The sequence below is a fragment of the Corvus cornix genome, chromosome 3 (assembly GCF_000738735.6).
Source record: "Corvus cornix cornix isolate S_Up_H32 chromosome 3, ASM73873v5, whole genome shotgun sequence".
Taxonomy (NCBI): Eukaryota; Metazoa; Chordata; class Aves; order Passeriformes; family Corvidae; genus Corvus; species Corvus cornix.
Window position 1 is genome coordinate 7,906,172 of NC_047056.1, and position 19,090 is coordinate 7,925,261.

The following is a 19,090-nucleotide window of genomic DNA, read 5'->3' on the forward strand; positions in this document are numbered from 1 at the left end:
CCTGCCCTGCTCACCGGGAGCTGCCAGCGCCTCTGCCGGCTGCAACCAGAACTGCACCCGAGGGGAAAGGGCCCGACAGCCGAGAAGGCTGGGACTGGGTTTGTGATTGTTTGCTGTTACTGCCATAGTTATTGTTGTTTGTTTGACTGGTTATATATATAATAGTAAAGAACTGTTATTCCTATTTCCCACATCTTTGCCTAAAAAGCCCTTGATTTCAAATTTATAATATCTCGGAGGGAAGAGGTTTGCATCTGCCATTCCAAGGGAGGTTTCTGCCTTCCTTAGCAGACACCTGTCTTTCAACCCAAGACAGGAGGACTGCTACTTGTGAGATTGGAACCATGCTTGAAAAGTTCACGGAGAACTGTCTCCTGTGGGAAGGGACCCCACGGTGTAGCAGGGGAAGGACTCCTCTTTCTGAGCACTGAAAGAAAATCTCGGGTGATGAACTGACCAAACCCCCATGTGCTGTCTCCCTGAGCTGTCAGTGGGAAGGAGGGAGGGGCTGGGGGGGAAAAGGTGTTTTTAAGGGCTTCTTTTACTTTTCATTATCCTTCTCTGACTTTGTTAGTAATAAACTCGCTTTGTACTTCTAAGTTGAACCTGTTTTGCCCTTGGAGTGTTTTCTCCCAGTTCTTATCTCAATTCACGAACCCTTCATTTAATTTATTTTTCCTCTCCTCTGCCCAGCTGTAGCAGGGGACGGCGAGTGAGCGGCTTTCGTGGGTGCCTGGCATTAGGCCAGTGTCAAACCACAACAGTCTAGAAGTAGTTTCTTGCGCCTCTGCTGGCACAAACAGGATTTTGTCATCATCTCGCTCAGTTTCAGCAACTTTCTTGTGTTCAAGTTGCATGTTAACAACAGCCTTTGACTTCTTTGTCCTTGGCAAGGGCCAAAGGTCAAGCATTTCTGTGGCTGGTCCGTGCCACAGGACATGACAAAACTTTACTTTTTTTAGGTTGGAAACCAAAACACAGCAAAGAAATAGAATGTGAACACTGATAGCAAGCAAAAATTCATGCCCTGTCTTTCAATTTCAAGGCGATTATCTCACTGTACCAAATTGCAGAGCAGTTTGGTTAAGTAATTGACTTCTTTACATGTACACAAAATAAGAAAGAAAATGTTTCTGATACCAAAAGGCTCTAGGTGTTTGCCTGTTCTCCACTCCCCTGGTTGGTGTTCAGTATTTCAGCCCTTGGCTTGGCTACCCCCATGCTCTGAGGAAGCATTACATTCTTCTAAACACAATTTTCTCCTATTTAGATTCTTAGGTACATGCTAAAATTCTAAAAAGCCAATTTGCCAGTTGTCCAGAGGGACAATGAGCCTAGAGGATTGCAGTGTTCCTCAAAGACTCTGGTAATTTCCCGAAAGAGAATGACTAAGCAAATCTGCCTTTTCATCTGCAGCCTCCAGTTAAACCACATTCGAAGTGTAAGGTTGGGAAAGCAGCATCTAGTCTTCCTTGTTTATCCACAGCAGGCTCAGCTATGCAGTGGAGCAAAGCCTCCTTTCAGAAGTCTTAAAGCAAGAATTTGGCATCAAAGCCTCCCAATTCCTGCAAGAGAGGAGATTATGACCATATGGCTTTGGAGTTGAATCAACTTCTTGGAAGATTCATCTTCCAAGATCAAGGTGAATCTTCATCTTCCAGTCCTACTTGTATTCAAACTTGCAATCTCTCTGAGATATAACATGGACAAAATTTAGGTCAAACTGACATACATAAATGAAAGTTATTCAGTGGCCCATAATATATTAATGGAGAACATCTGTAATTTTTTAAGAATGTTAAAAGAAAACCTCAAAGGCTAATTAAGCCTCTCCTCCTGAGCTCTCCGACTTCTGTTTTTTATCAGTCCCCATGCCAGATTCCTCACTCTGCACATAAATGATCTTCTTGCAAAAGAGCAGTTAACATTCTTGACACTAACTCTGAAGTATTATTTTTGAGTGAAATGTACATACTGCAATAATGAGATGACCTAAAAAATTAAAAATATTTTTTGAAAACAGCATAAAGAAAGCCTAGATATCTAGTCCTAGATACAACAGGACTGAAGACAATACAAGGGGCTGTAATGTTTTCCCATTCTGTCGGTGTGAATGCACTGTAGTGATCTAAAGACCTGCCATAGAGAGCACAGATGTGGTTACATACCCAGAGGTGAGAAACATTGATAGCACAGCTGTGAAGACTTGGCTTCTGTCTGCAGGGTGAGGAAGGGATTCAGAGCATCTCTATAAGCCTGAGTCAGGTTTCTGACAAAGTCATTAAGAACTATTAAGCAGGAAACATCTGCTGTTCTCTGAATGCCTCCCAGATCCAAGGGTAGTTTGATGAAGTGAACACCGACCACAGCATTTGGCTTTGATCAGGACAGCAAAGCCTTTTACTACCTAACCGATTCAGCTGATTCAACCAGCATAGAAACAACCTTCCTCTGGTTCTTGCCTCAGCATCATTTGCATGGGGCTTTCCAAGCCCTAGGATTGCTTATTTTCCATGCCTTCCTAATTTTGCTTTCAGGTGAAAGGCTTGCCTGTGCTGTCAATCCCGCTTTCAGTCCTGTGGCCCTGGTGAGGGAAACCTGCTGCATTTTATTAGGTTCTGGTAAATCTTCCAAAGTCTGAGGATTTTTATCAACTTCTGCGCTTCATCTTGTCACTGATCTCATCCTTTTATCTTGTCCCATTCATTCTCTGAGAGAACTTCAGCCTTCAAAAGTCTCCTGATCCCACCTTTCCCTCAGCTCTGCTGCTCTCTCTGTTAAGTCCGATTTTGTTGGTTACTGATGCTGTTCACCTCAGATGCAGGGGCAAATCACACCTGAATCTCAGCAGATGAAGGACTGCTATCAGTCTCTGCCTTGCACCTTTATCCAGAAGGAAGTTCAGGAAGAAGTAGAAAGGGGTTTCTCAGAGCCCTTTCCCGAGATGATTTTGCAGATTGAATCTGCTTTAATTATGCTTGTGCATGAATTAAATATCACCGCTTCCACAAGCACACTCTTTTCCAGGTGGATGTGGGGAGTGAGCACAGCCAATTACAGTGTGATTTACGTTGGACTGCCAAGGGAAACATCCTGTGCTCCTCCAAAGCCTTTTATTTTTCACAAGTTCTGAGATGAGTTGAATTTAAGCATAGACATGAAACCTGACAAGCACACTTTATACTTCTCAAGCACATCCTCAGAGCATCGCCACATAAATCCCCTGGCACCCTGCCAGACCATATTCCCCTTAACCCTTCCACAGCACCTTTATCTGCAACATTTGATAGACAGGTGGAGGCATCAGGGTTTGCTCACACAGACACATAATATCCATAGGAGAGTAAGATATGAACTTCAAATCAAAGGCTTTATCAGCACAGTTGTGAGATCATAGCATCAAATGGGAAGAAGTAAAAAACCTTGAGGAACTGGGAAAAGTTGAACCAGAAAGAAGCTCTGTATTGCAAGGAGACGGTCAGGCACTTGAGGTTTAACAAAACATTTACCCTGTTTTGGGGTACAAAAGATGAGTGTGTATTAAGGGGAGGAAATGTAAAGCAAAAAATGACATGATTTTGGCAAGGGAGCTGGGCTGAACCACCATCAGCTCACAGAAAATTTCCTCCTTAATGGTAGTATGAACAAATATTTACAGTGGAGCCAGAGATGCCAGTATCAGTGCACAGCAGTTGTTGCTACATTTACTTTTATGAAGCATTGAGATTCCTGGAGTATACTGCTTAAGTCTTATTGCTGCTGTGATTTTGTATGCCATATAAATTGTATCTTGGTGAAAAATTATACCTATTATTTCTGAGCAAGGGGGGAAAGGAGCACTATGGGATGAGATGCTGAGTGAACCTGGCCGTGGGATTTGCTTGGAGATTGTTTGATCACTTCCAAGCCTTCCTGGGCCAAGTAATTCATGGTCACCACCACAACCTCTCCCAACAGGTGCTTATTTATACATACAAATCATAAAATGATCATAGATATTCTTGGAAGTGTTCAAGGCCAGGGGCCATGAGCAAACTGACCTGGTGGGGGACATCCTTTCCCATGGTGAAGGGGTTGGAATGAAATGATCTCCAAAGTTACTTCAAACCCAGTCAGTTCTATGGTTCTATGTTCACTCAATGATACTATTCCTGTACACATTTACATCAAAGGAGCTTGGCATTACTCAAGCAAAAATCGTTTTTAAAAGCCAGCAGCAGAAAGGCACCCTGTTTTGCTCCCAAGCTGGATATTTTCTTGAAGACCTGCGAGCCAATTCAGCTGGAGAACACATGGAGCTGCTCTTCTTCCTGGGGGATTTCCTGGCTCGGTTTTCTTAATAACACCTCTCAGTTGTCAGTCCTTTTCTGTACCCATGCCCTTCTCCAGATTTCAGGCAGGTGAAATCCCCATGCAGATAATTTTGTGGTGAAATAACTGGATATTACAGGGTTCTATATATCCCACTGAGAGCAGTGCATATGTACAGACCATCACTCATGGAAAAGTAATACAGAATTAAGAAAAATCACTATAGGAAAATAAGACCAAATTATCCCAAATTCACAGAAACACACTATCACAAGTATATCACAAGAGACAGTTTCACATCTGAAAGGGCTTTCAAATCCACATCTGAAGGGTAGTATAAAAATGTTATAGGTTACTTAATTTGGCCTTTCAAATAGTATAAATTGGCAAGTCAGCCCCAATATTAATCACGAGATAAATGTTAAGTCAACCTTAGTTCTTTTTGTTGGATTTTTCAGCCTGCAGTACCACATTTGTGACCATTTTGCTCACATCATGAGAACTGAAGTACAAAATACAACACTTCTTTGATGAAAGCTGATATTCAGAGAGAACCCAAAAATTCCCACTGCCTGTGGTGCTTTGTAACCCCCAACACCACAAGACATGGTAGGAGCTCACAACAGTGAGCCCTCCGCAGGGCTGTGCCTCCATCACAGTCTGAGCCCTCATCCTTGGATTGCTTCTCCCAGAAATGCTCCTCTGCAAGATCTCACACTATTCCCTTTGAAAATTCACCAGATTGTTTTATATATAATGATACACAGTAACAAATAAAATGCTATTTGCTTTATCCCCAGAAGGCAGCTTTTTAACTAGAGAATAATACATTATTTACAAGATTTCTTAGCGACACATTCAAACAGAAAAAGGACCCTTTGAGCACAGTGAGTCTTGGTATGAATCAACATTCTATCCATCTGTTTAATTACTCTGAGATTACAAGTGCATATGATGTTCTGCACTTTATTAATGAAAATACCCATTATTTTTCTTTTATGTGGAGCCGGGGCGTACTTGGAGGTGGTCTGCAGCTGAGCCCTTTATGCCTACAATATGACTTAGGTAAAATATGCCCTCAAACACTTTTGGATCGTAATGGATTTAACTGCTAATGATCCTGGTCTAATCATAAAGTGACTTTGAAATACTATACATTTGAAAAAAAGGGCTAAGTTCTTCAGGAAACAGGCTTTGGGCATAGTCAAGTGATAGGGAGGAACGTGTCTGGCTGAGAACAGCACTTTGAAGTTGCTCCCATCTGGATAATGAACAATTAAAGAACAAATGAGTTATACCTAGTTAAATGCATAGATGTGCCCTGAGCACCCTTCATCTGTGGAGCACCCACAGAATTTCAAAAGAGAGGAAGTACCTCTGTGCAAAGGAGCATTAGATACCAGATCTGCATGCCCCCAGCTGCTGACAGTGCTCAGAAAAGCTCGTGTGACCATGCAACCAAAATGATGTGTGATCCAACAAGCTCAGTTCCACATGGATGACATGCATGAGATTTGTAGCCCTGGGTTAAGAGATGCATCGTTTGTAGTTAGGAAAAAAGGCACCTAAAGACTCATCTAAGACTCATGGGTGCTATCTGGGAAATATCACAACATCTGGTACAAAGGAAGAAAGTCATTGTCTTATCCCTCAACACCACAACTTATTTTCTAGGTGGTGCTGCAGAGAAGGGACCAGGTACATTCTCCGGCCCCTAAATTTAACTGCTGTGTTAATTCTTATCTCCCTTTCAAGGCTGTCACCAATGTGGTAATTGTTGTTGCACCCTTTTTCTGCACCCAGCTCTACATCTGCAGGATGGCAGTGCTAAGAGCTTTTGAGCTTCTCCTTCCATCTCACACAGATAGGACAGATCCATACTTCATGCCCCTCGGAGAGATCAGGGAAAGAATTTCCATTTGGGAAACTCCTCCCTGAGTTACACAACCCTTGATGGAGCAACTGATGCAGCACCCTGAAGAGATAACAGATAATTAATTACAGTGGAGAAAAGACAGACTCCTCAGACATCTGGGCTTTTCCTTTTTAAAATCAAGGGTGTCATAGGTTAGCAAGCATAGTCCCGGAAGGGACGTCCTTGCTAAGGGGTGCTTACAGTTTCCTCTGGGAACTGATAGAACCTATCAGCTGGCCAGTTTGGATATGGACAATTCTCTAAGCCACTTAAAGTTGTGATCACCTCTGTGATCCACATTTAAGAATAGGCAAACTCCCCCTCCAAGCTCTCTCTCGTTTCCGGCGCTGGGACAGGCGGCTGCAGGGCCCGAGCAGGGCCCAGTGGGCCCGGCCCAGGCCCTGCTTGGGCCAGGCCGGGCCGGGCCACAGCCATCCTGAAGCCATGGACCTGTTCCGGACCCCCAGCCTTGCCGTGGGCAGCCGGAGCGGCTCGGCTCTCCCCCCTCTCCACTGCGATAAGAAAATTCAACATTCCAGCTGCAAAGCTGCAAGGTCGAGGTGAGATTAACCCTTTTTATTGCTGTGAAGAGCTGAAAACCTGAGGGAAGAGAGAGAGGAGATGCTTAAAGCTGAAATTCTGTTGTGAAGCTATGATATATCAGAGTATCCCGTTGTAATTCCATGAAGATATGGGGGGTGGAGTGTTCAACTCGTGAGCAGAAGCACCTGCGTGGAGATAGGCAGATGCTGACGCAGCTGTAATTTCATGAGAAGTTTGGACAGGGAGAGATGAACCAGATGAGGACTTTTGCTCCAAACGGGAAAGGAGAAAACCTCAGTCCCTAGAGATGAACCAGATGAGGACTTTTGCTCCAAACGGGAAAGGAGAAAACCTCAGTCCCTAGAGATGAACCAGATGAGGACTTTTGCTCCAAATGGGAAAGGAGAAAACCTCAGTTCCTAGAGATGCTCCCAGAGATAGTCCTAAAGATGAAGATGATGAAGACCCTTTGCTCCCAGGGAAGGAGAAGGGCCTCTGTTTTTGTTTCTGAACGGCTCAACCTTAAAATTGTACCCCAAAAAACTTCAAGAGTGGACCCTCGAAAGCAGTTGCAGGAAAAGCTGCAAGTCGGGGGAAAGGACTCACACGCAGGCAGAGAGACTCCTCTTCCTAAATGGACTGAACAATATTTGGAAGTGGGCGGCTGTCTCGTTGTGATAATGTTTTCATAGCATGAGCAAGAAGAGACTTCTCTTTCTAAATGGACTGAACAAGGTTATTATGGAAGTGGTAAACAGACTGAACATCTGAAGGGTTGTCTTTGAACATTGTCAGTGGGAGAAGGGAGGAAGGTGGGGGGAGGAGGAGAGTTCTGAAGGTGGTATAATTTTTTTTTTTTTTTCCTTCTTTTAGGTCTGTTAATAAACTTCTTTATATTCTTTCAAGTTTGGTGCCTGTTTTGCATTTCTCCTAATTCTTATCTCACAGCAGATAAACAGTAATGAGTATTTTGGACCAAACCACTACACTAAATTGGTGTTTCTGCCCGGTTACAAACCGAACCTGCGACAAAGGGAATGTCAGTAAATAAATAAACATGGAGGAACTGAGGACAGAAAAGGCAAATAATGCCTGCTGATCCCCTGGAGCTAAGGGATTCCCCAATCACCTGCAGAAACACCATCAGAGAGAAAAGCACAAACAGGAACTGAAAGCAAAGATATTTAGCTCAAGAGGAATTAGATGCAAACTACTGGGATTCCAATTTGAAAAGCCTCCCCTGAGAAAGGATACCAAAGGCTAAATCCTCTTTTTTCAATCTGACAACCCAAACTGGGATTCCAATGTGGGAGTATGTCCAGAAAAACACCACTTAGATCACCAGAGGAGCAGCAAAAGCCTCCAACATCCATTTTTTAGCTCTGGACATCACTGTGTTGCTGTGAGCAGCAGGGGATGCATAAGGAGGTGGCATAATGCTCGTTTGCAGAACTTTTATGGTTAACTGACATTACTGCAGAGGTCTCCAGAGAGTCTCTGGTACCACTGGATGGCTAAGCCGTGTAAAGCTGTCTAATGCTGCATCCTGTGTGGTACCCAAAAGGGGGCCATATTTCTGACAGAGACTCCAGCAAAGAAGTAATGGACATAAATATATCTAAATGTGTTAAATCTGAGCAAAAACAGTTGTAACCAATCCTTCTTCAGCTGGTATGATTGTCTTACACATTGCATATTTCCTTTAATTTCCACATTCTTTGGGTTTGACACTGGCTAGAAGCCAGGCACTGACAAATAAAACCCATTTATTCATTCTCCTCTGCTATAGTTGGCAGAGGAGGGGGAAAGAAAATCAAACCAAAAGGCTCATGGGGTGAGATAAGGATTAGGGGGAAAACATTCTAAGGCAAAACAGGTTCAAAACTTAAACAGTATAAAGAAAATTTATTAACAGAATTAAAAGATGATAATGAGAACTAAAAGAAACCTTTTAGAACACTTTTCCTTCCTAGTCCCTCCCTTTTTCCCACTGACTGCGCAAGGAGACAAAAACATGGGGTTTTGGTCAGTCTTTCACTTCCTAAAAATCTTCCTTCAGTATGCTTAAGGAAAGGAGTTTCTTTCTTCTGCCGTGCCATGGGATCCTTCCCACGGAAGATAGTTCTCTGCAAACTTTTCCAGCGTGGCTTTTTAACTTTAATGAATAGCAGCCCGCCCAACCTGCTGTAACATGAGTCCCTCCCATGAACAGTGCAGTCTTCCCAAAACTACACATTGTGGGCCATTTTAGTTCATAAGGTTTAGTCTTTTAAGGAGAAGCTGTTCTAGTTTGGAAGCAAAGGCTCTCTTTCTCTATATCTAAAAACAAGGGTCTTCTCTCTCTGTTCAAGTTCCTCACTAGATTACAGCTTTTCAGCATCCACGGGCTCCAGCGTGAGCACTGTTCCTCACAGGCTGCGCGTGAATCTCTGCATCTCCCCCATGCACTTAAGGAATTACAGAGAAACAATTTGTCGTATCATAGTCCTCACCATGGCTTGCAGAAGAATCTCAGCTCCGATGCCTGAAGCACTTCTTCCTCCTCTCTCCTTTCACTGACTTCAATGCCGCCATGTTGGTTCTCCTCATGTCCTTTTCTTTTTCTCTGAAGAAAATTGTTGTCCATAGGTATTATTGTTTTCAAGTTCTATCAACTGAAAAATTCTTACAGAGCTTCGCTGCACTGAAAAGGTTGATCTTGTCTGTGTTCTGTGTCGGGGAATTGTTTACCATGTTTTTGTGGCTGGCCACGTGCTCCCTGTCAGCACTACACAGGCGGCCTCAGCCACGCCGCTCCCGGCCTCGGGAGGGCTTCTGCCTTGGGAGGGCCCTCGCCCCCTCCACCCCCCCGGCCCCGAGAGGGCTCCAGCCGTGTGCTTTCGGCCGCACTGCCCCGGCTGCACGGGCGCTCCCGGCGCTGGTCCCGGCCACATGGTCTCGGCTGCATAGCTGCTTGCGGCATTGGGATAGCTGCTCCAGCAGCACAGCCACGGCCCCGTGCCAGAAAGGGCCTCAGTGGCCGTGCCGGGAAGGGTCCCGGGGGCCCCCTTGCCACCCCTCACCACCCTTCAGAAGGGAGGAAGAAAGAGAAGTTTTCATGATTTTTTCTGTTTCTTAAATATGTCATCACAGAGACGTTATCAACTCTTCTAATTGGGCTACCAACCTGCCTATCATCAGAGACTTCAGCGATTGGCTCTGTGCAGGACATAATAGAAGCTTCGAGCAGCTTTCTGCTGCCCACTAAAAACTAGACTGTTTTTAAACTAACACACACATTCATTTTGAGACAAGCTAAATCCCTAAGGGACCATCAAAGCATCTCATTTAAGAAGTATCAACATATACAAAGGGGAGCTTTCCTTTCAACCAGAAAGACCAGCTGCAGAAGCTCACAAAGGGGTTTTTCCTGTTTTTTTATTCTCTCTGTTTAGCTCATCTATCCAGGGAAGTAACAGGATGTGAAGACAAACTGCAGTAGAAGAGGAATGTTGCTAATGATTTCTCTTTCAACTGCTTGCTCAGCTTTACCTTTGCTAGGAAGGATTACCTGTTACTGACAAAAGGTATCATCTTCACTCAGATTAATTGCACTCAAATTAGTTACTGGCATGGACCAAGGCTGGCTAAGTGTAACATTCTTTCAGCATGTTAAATCTAAAAAGTTTTAAGCAGAACTTGCTGTAATAGGACAGCACATTGTTCGTGCAGTTAGATATAGAATTTCTGACTCCATTACTCACATCTAAATAATGCTTTTAATGTGATCTGAACCATGATGCTTGGGTTTTCAAGCCTTTTCTTTCTCATTACATCTTCTCCCTTTATGTCTGCTTTTCCTACTTTCCAACATGGTTTATCCCAGCACGTTGCCCCAAGCTTTATTAGGTGACTTGTGGCAGCCCATTTCCCAGCTAAGAGCCCTGCTAAGAGCCCTGCAGGAGCAGTGTTCTGTGCTGCTGAAATTCCATCCCCCTAAAATATGCCACTTTTATGATTATATTTCCCCACAGCTCATGGTGAGTGCCTCGCACTCTATAAAACACTGTAACACCACTGACTTCACCCAAGGCCCAGCAGCAGGCGCATGTTGAGGATCGAAGCCAGGCTCAACAGTCCTGTTTAAGATTTTGCTGACACAATGAGGACAACAAACCTCTCCATCTACCAAAGCCTCCAAGAAAATTCATGTATGCTGTGCTGGTGCAGCCATCAGGTGACACAGCCTTATGGAAGATGGCGCTGGTGCCACTCCAAAAGGGAGAGGAGCACAATTCTGCCACCAAGATTTCATGACAGTATTGTTGAAATTAGCATTAGCTTCACCACCTGTAAATTTTCACTAGGTTCAGCACCTGCCTCATTAGCTATGAAAGAATATGAGAAGTGGAGATGAGAAACTAAAAGAACATTAAACATTTCACTCTATCCATACCCAAACTCAGCACTCAGCAATGTTTGCAAGTGTTCATTTGCCACCAGCCCAAGAGACTGCCCCGAGTCAAAGTGCTGAAGGAATTACTCCCCCTTCCCAGCAAGGCTTTACCTGGAGATCAGAGGAGCAGAGACAAGGAATCGGGTTTCCTCACCTCTAGCTGCAATCTGCTTTGAGAGGCAAAGCACTCCTGAGCCTGGCCAAAGCTCTTTACAGGCTAAACCAGGTGTCCTGAGCTTAAAAGAAATGCTCATTGATGGGTATATAAAGAGTTTTCTTTTATTAGAACTTAGCTTGATTCTTGATAGGATTTCAAAACCAAGAGTTTGGGATCACAGTAAGCAGAACAACTTTGCATACAGGGAGCTTATAAATGTCAATGATTTCTCACATAGCCACAGGGCAAGACACAATGATTATACCAAACAGCTTGGCATTTTCTTTCATCTCTTCTATCTTAATAAACCAATAATGTGAAATGCAAAAAGTCCAGATGGCCCTTGTCAGACACTCTGAGGGGTCCCTGTCTCTGGCTACATCCAGGCCAGCCTTACCATTGGGGGATGACCACAACATGACATTGTGACTGGTCTGCAGAGCCCCAGACTACAAATGCAACCACTGGGCACTCCTGTTCATGGTTCTGAGCAAAACCCAGACACTCACAGTTCCTCTTAGGACCAATCCTGGAGACTGATCAGTCATAATCAAGGCTGTTATCTTTATGCAGGGCTTACTTAGGCAAAGCTCTGTTACATACCTCATGTGCCAAACTGGGGTGTCCCACAACTGGAACCCAGGAGAAGACATCCATGGGCCTGAAGGAAGACAGCAGGATCTGCTTCACAAGCCCCATGATCCCACATGAGCCTCTTCCTTTGAGCTGCCACCACAAGTCCAAATAAACACCAAGCCCCACAATGCCCAATCAATATGTGATCAGTTGTGCCCAGCACAATTCAGTTGCTTTGTGCAAACATGTAGCCCCCGTTACCAAAAGTTCTGTCAATATGCTGGCAAGCAGCAAGAAAGTTAAATTAGTTCAGTTCATACATATTTAAGGACCATGACCTGCATTATCAAGCTCAGGCTTCAAATATTTGTAATGGCACAATTAGCCTCAGGCACGTTATCTCACCAGTATTAGCAACGGTATGTATTTATTTACAAATCACACGGGGGGATTTAAATGTTGCTGTCACTGTTGTCAGGGAAACAAACTACTTCTAAATTTTTAATTTTTTAATTTAAAATGTTGTATTCTAAGCAGGGATAGTCATTAAAATTGTATGAGGAAAAAGGGAAAACAAAATCTGGTGTATCTACGTATGGTAGAATTGATGTACACTGTAATTACAGCAGGTTACGGGGGGAAGAAATGTAGCTTTCGTGCAAGTGTATTTATGAATGTTTCTGCACATTACTTATGATTACTGTTGCTTAAGAAGAAAAAATAAGTTATTGTGCATGTGTAAATTCTTGTCAAAAATTATACATTGAAATACATAATTTATCTTGTGTACTGCAATTTTTATGTAAATAATAATATCACCATAAAAATGGTTGCTCAGTAGAGACAGACTTACAATTATATAAATGGTAATTTATGTAGTAATATTTAATAACTAATATTCTAATTTAGTATTTTCACAGAATTGGTGGTACAGGGAACACTGCCTCCTTGAGCAAATATCTTCTAAAGCTCCCAGAGATGGACTATCATATCTGTTGGGAAAATTGCTGCAATGCCTTGTCAAGGAATTTCTGTAGAAGCAAAAACAGGCAAGACTAAGAGGAAAACAACATACTCTGAATAACATAAGGTAAGACAGCCAGTCTCCAGCCTTACAGACCCTAGAATTACTTGTAATCCGTGTTTCACTGAGCAAGAGACAATACATATAAATCTTTTTTGAGCCTGCTCTTCCAAAAACCTAGATGCCTAAAGATTTACCATCCTTTGCAAATTCAGACTCACTGCCACATTCTCTCCACTTTCCGTCTCCCTGTACTAAATCAATCCAGAGTTTGTTTTTCAAACTAATGTGTGATCTGTGTAGCCAGAAAATGATGTTGTGTTCCTAGTCCATATCTGAGCAGTGAGAGAAAAGTGGCAAATCGCAGTGCAGAGCCAGGAGCAGAGGTGGGCAGCACTTGTCCCAGGGCTGCCTGCACCCTCGGGGTGCTCCTCACCATCTGGCCATGACGCTTCTTTCGATGGCATGCAGGGAAGGAGCATTTGGCAACAGAGTCAGAAGGAAAGCTTGTTTTTCTGCTTTTCCTGACCTTGTTTGTGTTACCTGAGCTAATGGCTAGCAAGGAGGGCTCTCTGGGTTACCCTGCATGGCTGCAGAAATCCTGGCTTTGATTTCTCAAATACGCAAACCATCTGTCAACAGCTCCTGCACTGGGAGCATGGGCAGGAGGATGCCTTGGAGCCTTTCACTGCTCCTGTGTCCTGGCATGGTCCTCTGGAACATTGATGTGCCCTTACCCAGCCCTGTGCCTGAGCTGGTCTCATGTATACATGGCTGCTAGGGGACATGCCCAGAGCTGGGAGATGTGCAGGAGAGCTTGGCTAAACCCAAGAGCCCTCCTGCAGCCAGCCACTCCAGACCAGTCTGCCCAGTCCACTCCAGGCCCCTGTGGTGCCACTAGCACCATCCCACTGCAGCTGCACTGAGATTAGAGAACTGGAGGAATATTTTACAATCAGCAGTTGGGTTTGGCCTATGGACTGTTAACATGGGATACAATTCTGCTGGTTTCCACTCCCAGGCCCTTTATTATTTTTCCTTTTTACGGCTGTGAATTTGTTTGGTTTTCTCTCAAGTCTGTCCCTGAATAAAAGACCTAACAATATCAGTCCTTGGACATTTTTTGTGATGGGATTAGTAAATCACCGTAATCTACAGCATTAGCTGTAGATTTAACTCCTTGGTGTGTCAATAAGTTTCCAGCTTCAGTGACTTCCACTTGATAAGAGTTGGAAAACCCTTGACATTTTGCACCAAGGGGTTAATTTGAAAAGGGACCAGAGTTCAGTTTCAGTTACAAGCTTAGGTTTAATAATAAGGGAATGAAAAATTTAGGTTACCTAGAGACCAACCAGTATAAAATTGCCCTTGAAGGTGTAATTCTGTGTGAAGGTGAAAACGGAGGGTTTACATCATAAAGCTGGAGGAAGAGAGAGCAACAACAACAACAAAAAAGAGTACTTCAGCTTCCTTTTCTTTCCCCCACATCTCTGCAATATGTAAGGGAACAGTAAACAAATTGCACAAGGCAGTGAAAAAGGATCAAAATGACACATGCTTTTAATCAACAAAACAAATGCAACTGACAAGTGATTTACTTTAAAAAGGGCTTGAACAAAGGAACCAGAGAAATGGAACATCATTGGTAACATGCAGAGAAACCACAGAGCAGCTCCTTCATCATGACTTGTGGGAAGTGGTAGGAAGTAAGCAGTGAGTCCTGAGTTTCATCAAGCAGGATAACCTGGGGAAGGAGTGTTAGACTTGGCTCTTGAGGTGCCCAAGTGGCACCATCACCTTTCTTGGTCCCCTTTTGCCTCTGTCATCCTGCCACCACTAGTTTCTTGCCTTTTGAATGGGTATCTGCCAAGGGAAGAGAAGCATCTACTTGAACAGTGAATACTGGCCAAAGTACAGACAAATCAAAGCCTCACAAAACAAATCCGTTATTGTAAGTTCAATGTATCTTGTCCTGGTTTTGGCTGGGATAGAGTTACTTTGCTTCCTACAGCCTGGTACAGTGCTATGTTTTGGATTTAGGATGAGAAAATGTTGATAACACGCCGATTAGCTGATGCTAAGCAGTGTTTACACTAAGGCAAGGACTTCTCTGCTTCTCAAACCACACCACCATGGAAGAGGCTGGGAGGGTGTAGTGGTTTGGTCCAAAATACTCATTACTGTTTATCTTCTGTGAGATAAGAATTAGGAGAAATGCAAAGCAGGCACCAAACTTGAAAGAATATAAAGAAGTTTATTAACAGACCTAAAAGAAGAAAAAAAAAAATTATACCACACCTTCAGAACTCTCCCCCTCCCCCCACCTTCCTCCCTTCTCCCACTGACAATGTAAAAAGACAACCCTTAAGATGTTCAGTCTGTTTACCACTTCCATAATTGCTGACTTCGGTGGGGGAAAACATGCAGACAATCAATGTGATTGATAAAGCAAGCTTTGTTTATTAGCAATACAGAGGCACTTATATAGTATCAGTATATACGCTTGTCAGTTCTTGATTGGTTTAAGCTTACAAAAGCGCATTCTTACTTCTACATAATTGGGTTAGATAAAAGACTACATTTGGCAAGCTTCTATTATTTATGTTTTGACTTGAGAGATCAAAGATCTTCCTCCCTTCTCATGGTCAGTACATTTTATCAGCACAGGACTGTACCGCCTTAAAACTCCCTTTTGGTTCTCAGGCCTGTTTCTCACACAGGCATTTTCTCATGGAGGCATTTTCTTGTGCAGGCTTTTGCTTGTACAGTTCTTTTATTGATCTGTACCCTTTATCAATAATCCATGTCCCTGATCCTCTAACCATTCTCCAACACATAATAACCTTGTTCAGTCCATTTAGAAAAAGAAGTCTCTTCTTGCTCGTGCTATGAAAACATTATCACAACGAGACAGCCGCCCACTTCCAAATATTGTTCAGTCCATTTAGGAAGAGGAGTCTCTCTGCTCGCATGTGAGTCCCTTCCCCCGACTTGCAGCTTTTCCCGCAACTGCTTTCGAGGGTCCACTCTTGAAGTTTTTTGGGGTACAATTTTAAGGTTGAGCCGTTCAGAAACAAAAACAGAGGCCCTTCTCCTTCCCTGGGAACAAAGGGTCTTCCTCATCTTTAGGACTATCTCTGGGAGCATCCCTAGGAACTGAGGTTTTCTCCTTTCCCATTTGGAGCAAAAGTCCTCATCTGGTCCATCTCTCCCTGTCCAAACTTCTCATGAAATTTCAGCTGCGTCAGCATCTGCCTATCTCAGCGCAGGTGCTTTTGCTTACGAGTTGAACATTCCACCCCCCATATCTTCATGAAATTACAACGGGATACTCTGATACATCATAGCTTTACAACAGAATTTCAGCTTTAAGCATCTCCTCTTCTCCTCTTTCTCTTCCCTCAGGTTTTCAGCTCTTCAGAGCAATAAAAGGGTGAATCTCACCTCGGCCTTGCAGCTTTGCAGCTGGAATGTTGAATGTTGCTTATCGCAGTGGAGAGGGGGGAGAGCCAAGCCGCTCCGGCTGCCCACGGCAAAGCGGGGGGGGGGGGGGGGGGCGAGGGGGGGGGGTGTTGTGTTCCATGGATGGAACAGGTCCATTGACTCCAGGATGGCCGTGGCCCGCTGGCCCCCGCACGGGGCCCGCAGCCACCTGTCCCAGCACCGGAAACGAGAGAGAGAAGATGCCATTTCTCCCATTTGTTGCCTAAGAGATGGTAATGAGGATACTTAAGAGAGACGGAAGTGGCCAAGATGGGGGGAAGGGGTGCAGCTGGCTGCCCTCTCTTAGCTGGGGGGGCTTTCTCTTGGGAAGGGCAGAGATACCATGAGATTTTGGAAGGGGGTGATGGCCTGGGCTCAGCTCCTCTCTAACTCTCGGGACTGGAGGTGAGATGGTGCTGCTGTTGCTGTGGGGAGAATTCACTGCCACCGCAGAGTTCCATCCTTTACTGCTAACGTGAGTGAGGCTTTGCTCATAAAAGTAGCAATTGCTTTTGGGACCTTTTCAACACCTGACCTCACTGGGAAGGACCCTCACCATCTACTCAGGTGTCTCAGGGGGAAACCTGGGACTCCGACCCCCTCCCTCCCTCCCTCCAGAGGGAGGGAACATCTCCCAGCTGTTTGTGGGAGCCCAGCTAGTGCTGCCCAGCCCCACTGGTTTTTTTCTGCCACTGCTTCAGGTTTTTTGCTTCACTTTAACCCGACACCCCATGTCCACCTGACCCTCGCAGCTCCTGATACGTCTTCTGAGATTTTGCTACACTTCGTTTGCCACCCTGGGGCACCTGCCATCTCTGCTGTTCCAGCCTGCTGCTCCGAAGTCCCTGCTATAGTCTATCTCACCATCTGGATTGGCACCAGGACCAGCTGCCCCCCACGCCATGAGTTTGCAAAAGAAGCCCCTTTTCTCTTTCTCCCGCTGGTGCATCCGCCATTACTCATGTGGAGATGCGGCCAAGCTCGCGCCACAGTGCCCCCTGCAGCCGCGGGGGAATCATCACACCTGCCCTGCCTAACCTGGATCCACCGTCGCCCCTGCCGGCTGTGAGCAGAACTGCACCGAAAGGGAAAGGGCCTGAGGCCAAAAGAAGGCTGCTGTTGGGTTCCTGGTTTTGTTTGTTGTTGCTGCTGTTGGGGGTTGTTTGTTTGCCTTGTTATACATATATGTATTAGTAAAGAACTGTTACTCATTTTCCCATATCTTTGCCTGAAAGCCCCTTAATTTCAAAGTTATAATAATTTGGAGGGAAAGGGGTCACATTTTCCATTCCAAGGGAGCCTCCTGCCTTCCTTGGCAGACACCTATCCTTTAAACCAGGACAGATGCTGACCAAGAAATTTCTAGCAGAGAGCTCTGTGCGGCCTTAATAACCACAGCCCAAGCCTTCATGCCTGGATAATAAATCACTTAACCCAAGAGAGTCCTGTTGTCTCTGATTTTCCAGAGTATCATCAAGGCAGTCTCATTTACCAGCCTTATCAAAGGTAATTCAACAGTCTTCATAATGGTATAGTTAAAATTATTCTGTGCCTTTTGTCCTGCAGTATGCAGGATGCCAGATGAATGTTAATAAACAGGCCAAAACTTGCCCTGTAAAATCTCATTATGCTTTTAAAAGCTAGATTACTCCATATGACTTTTAAATTCCACCCTTGATTTAATTCACACAGAATGAAATACATGTTGTCAGTACATCCAGCGGAGTCCCAGTCCCCTAAAACCCTGTTCCACCACTACAAGAGAACAGGGATAGTGAAATCCCCTTGCATATGAGATGAGCTGTGCTGAGAGATGCTCTCATTTGCTGATAGACTTGACAAATTGGAGCAATTCTGGTTCCATTCAGTAAATAATGTTATGCAAATGTTAAATTACCATAGATTAAGAAGTTTGTGATACATTTGGTTTTTGAACAAGCACTTGGTTTTGTTTTTCTTGTTTGGTTTGGGTTGGTTTCTTTTTAATTTTCTTGCAACTTTTTTTGCATACTTCCCTTCTCTGTTGCCTTTCCTAACAACACCTAGTGCTACTCACACAATAGATACAGCCAGAATCTGGCATGTAATTTAGATGTTAAGAGGTAACTTCACCTGGGCACATAAACCTGAGCACCTGCTTATGAAAGCAGGTGCCAGAATCAATACGCTCAAGCAGCTTGGAAGCTTGTCCAAAGTTCTGATTTCACACACTGCTGAGCAACCTTTCTGTGTTGGAGCACAGAGGGTGTCTGCGGTACCTCCTGGAAGCACTTGCTTCCCAGAACTGGCGTTTTCTTTTATCCACACTGCATTAATGAACACTCCCAAGCTCAGAACAGGACAGATCTGAACACAGGACAGACTGAGATATATAACTAATTGTTCACACTCTCTTATGGTAATCTTTCAGAGGGCTCCACTGCCTCTTCATTGTCCAGCACTATTCTCCTGTTGCTCAGCTACTAAAATAATAAGAATTTGAGGTGTTTATGGATAAAAATGTGCCATGGTTTGTTTTTTCAGCAGTAGACCATTGCCTTCTCTCCTGTTGAACTCAGTGAGAAAAACGGGTGATTTCATACATACATCATTAGTTTCCATTGAACAATTCTTGAAGCTCTCATTATCAGTAGGTTCTTTTTGCAC

The 19,090-nt window shown here is 44.2% G+C and overlaps 1 long non-coding RNA gene across 3 annotated transcripts; it reads left to right on the top strand.

The window, feature by feature from the left end:
* The first annotated feature begins 6,746 nt into the window (after positions 1-6,746).
* On the top strand, positions 6,747-17,633 carry LOC109145080. Of its 3 annotated transcripts, none has more exons than XR_005604342.1 (3): positions 6,747-6,786; positions 12,847-13,027; positions 17,197-17,633. It is a non-coding gene; the product is annotated as an uncharacterized LOC109145080 (long non-coding RNA). The 3 variants fall into 3 exon arrangements; XR_002046279.1 differs by lacking the exon at positions 6,747-6,786 and adding an exon at positions 7,782-10,335 and having other exon boundaries at positions 17,146-17,633; XR_002046280.1 differs by lacking the exon at positions 6,747-6,786 and adding an exon at positions 7,782-10,335.
* The last annotated feature ends 1,457 nt before the right edge of the window (positions 17,634-19,090 follow it).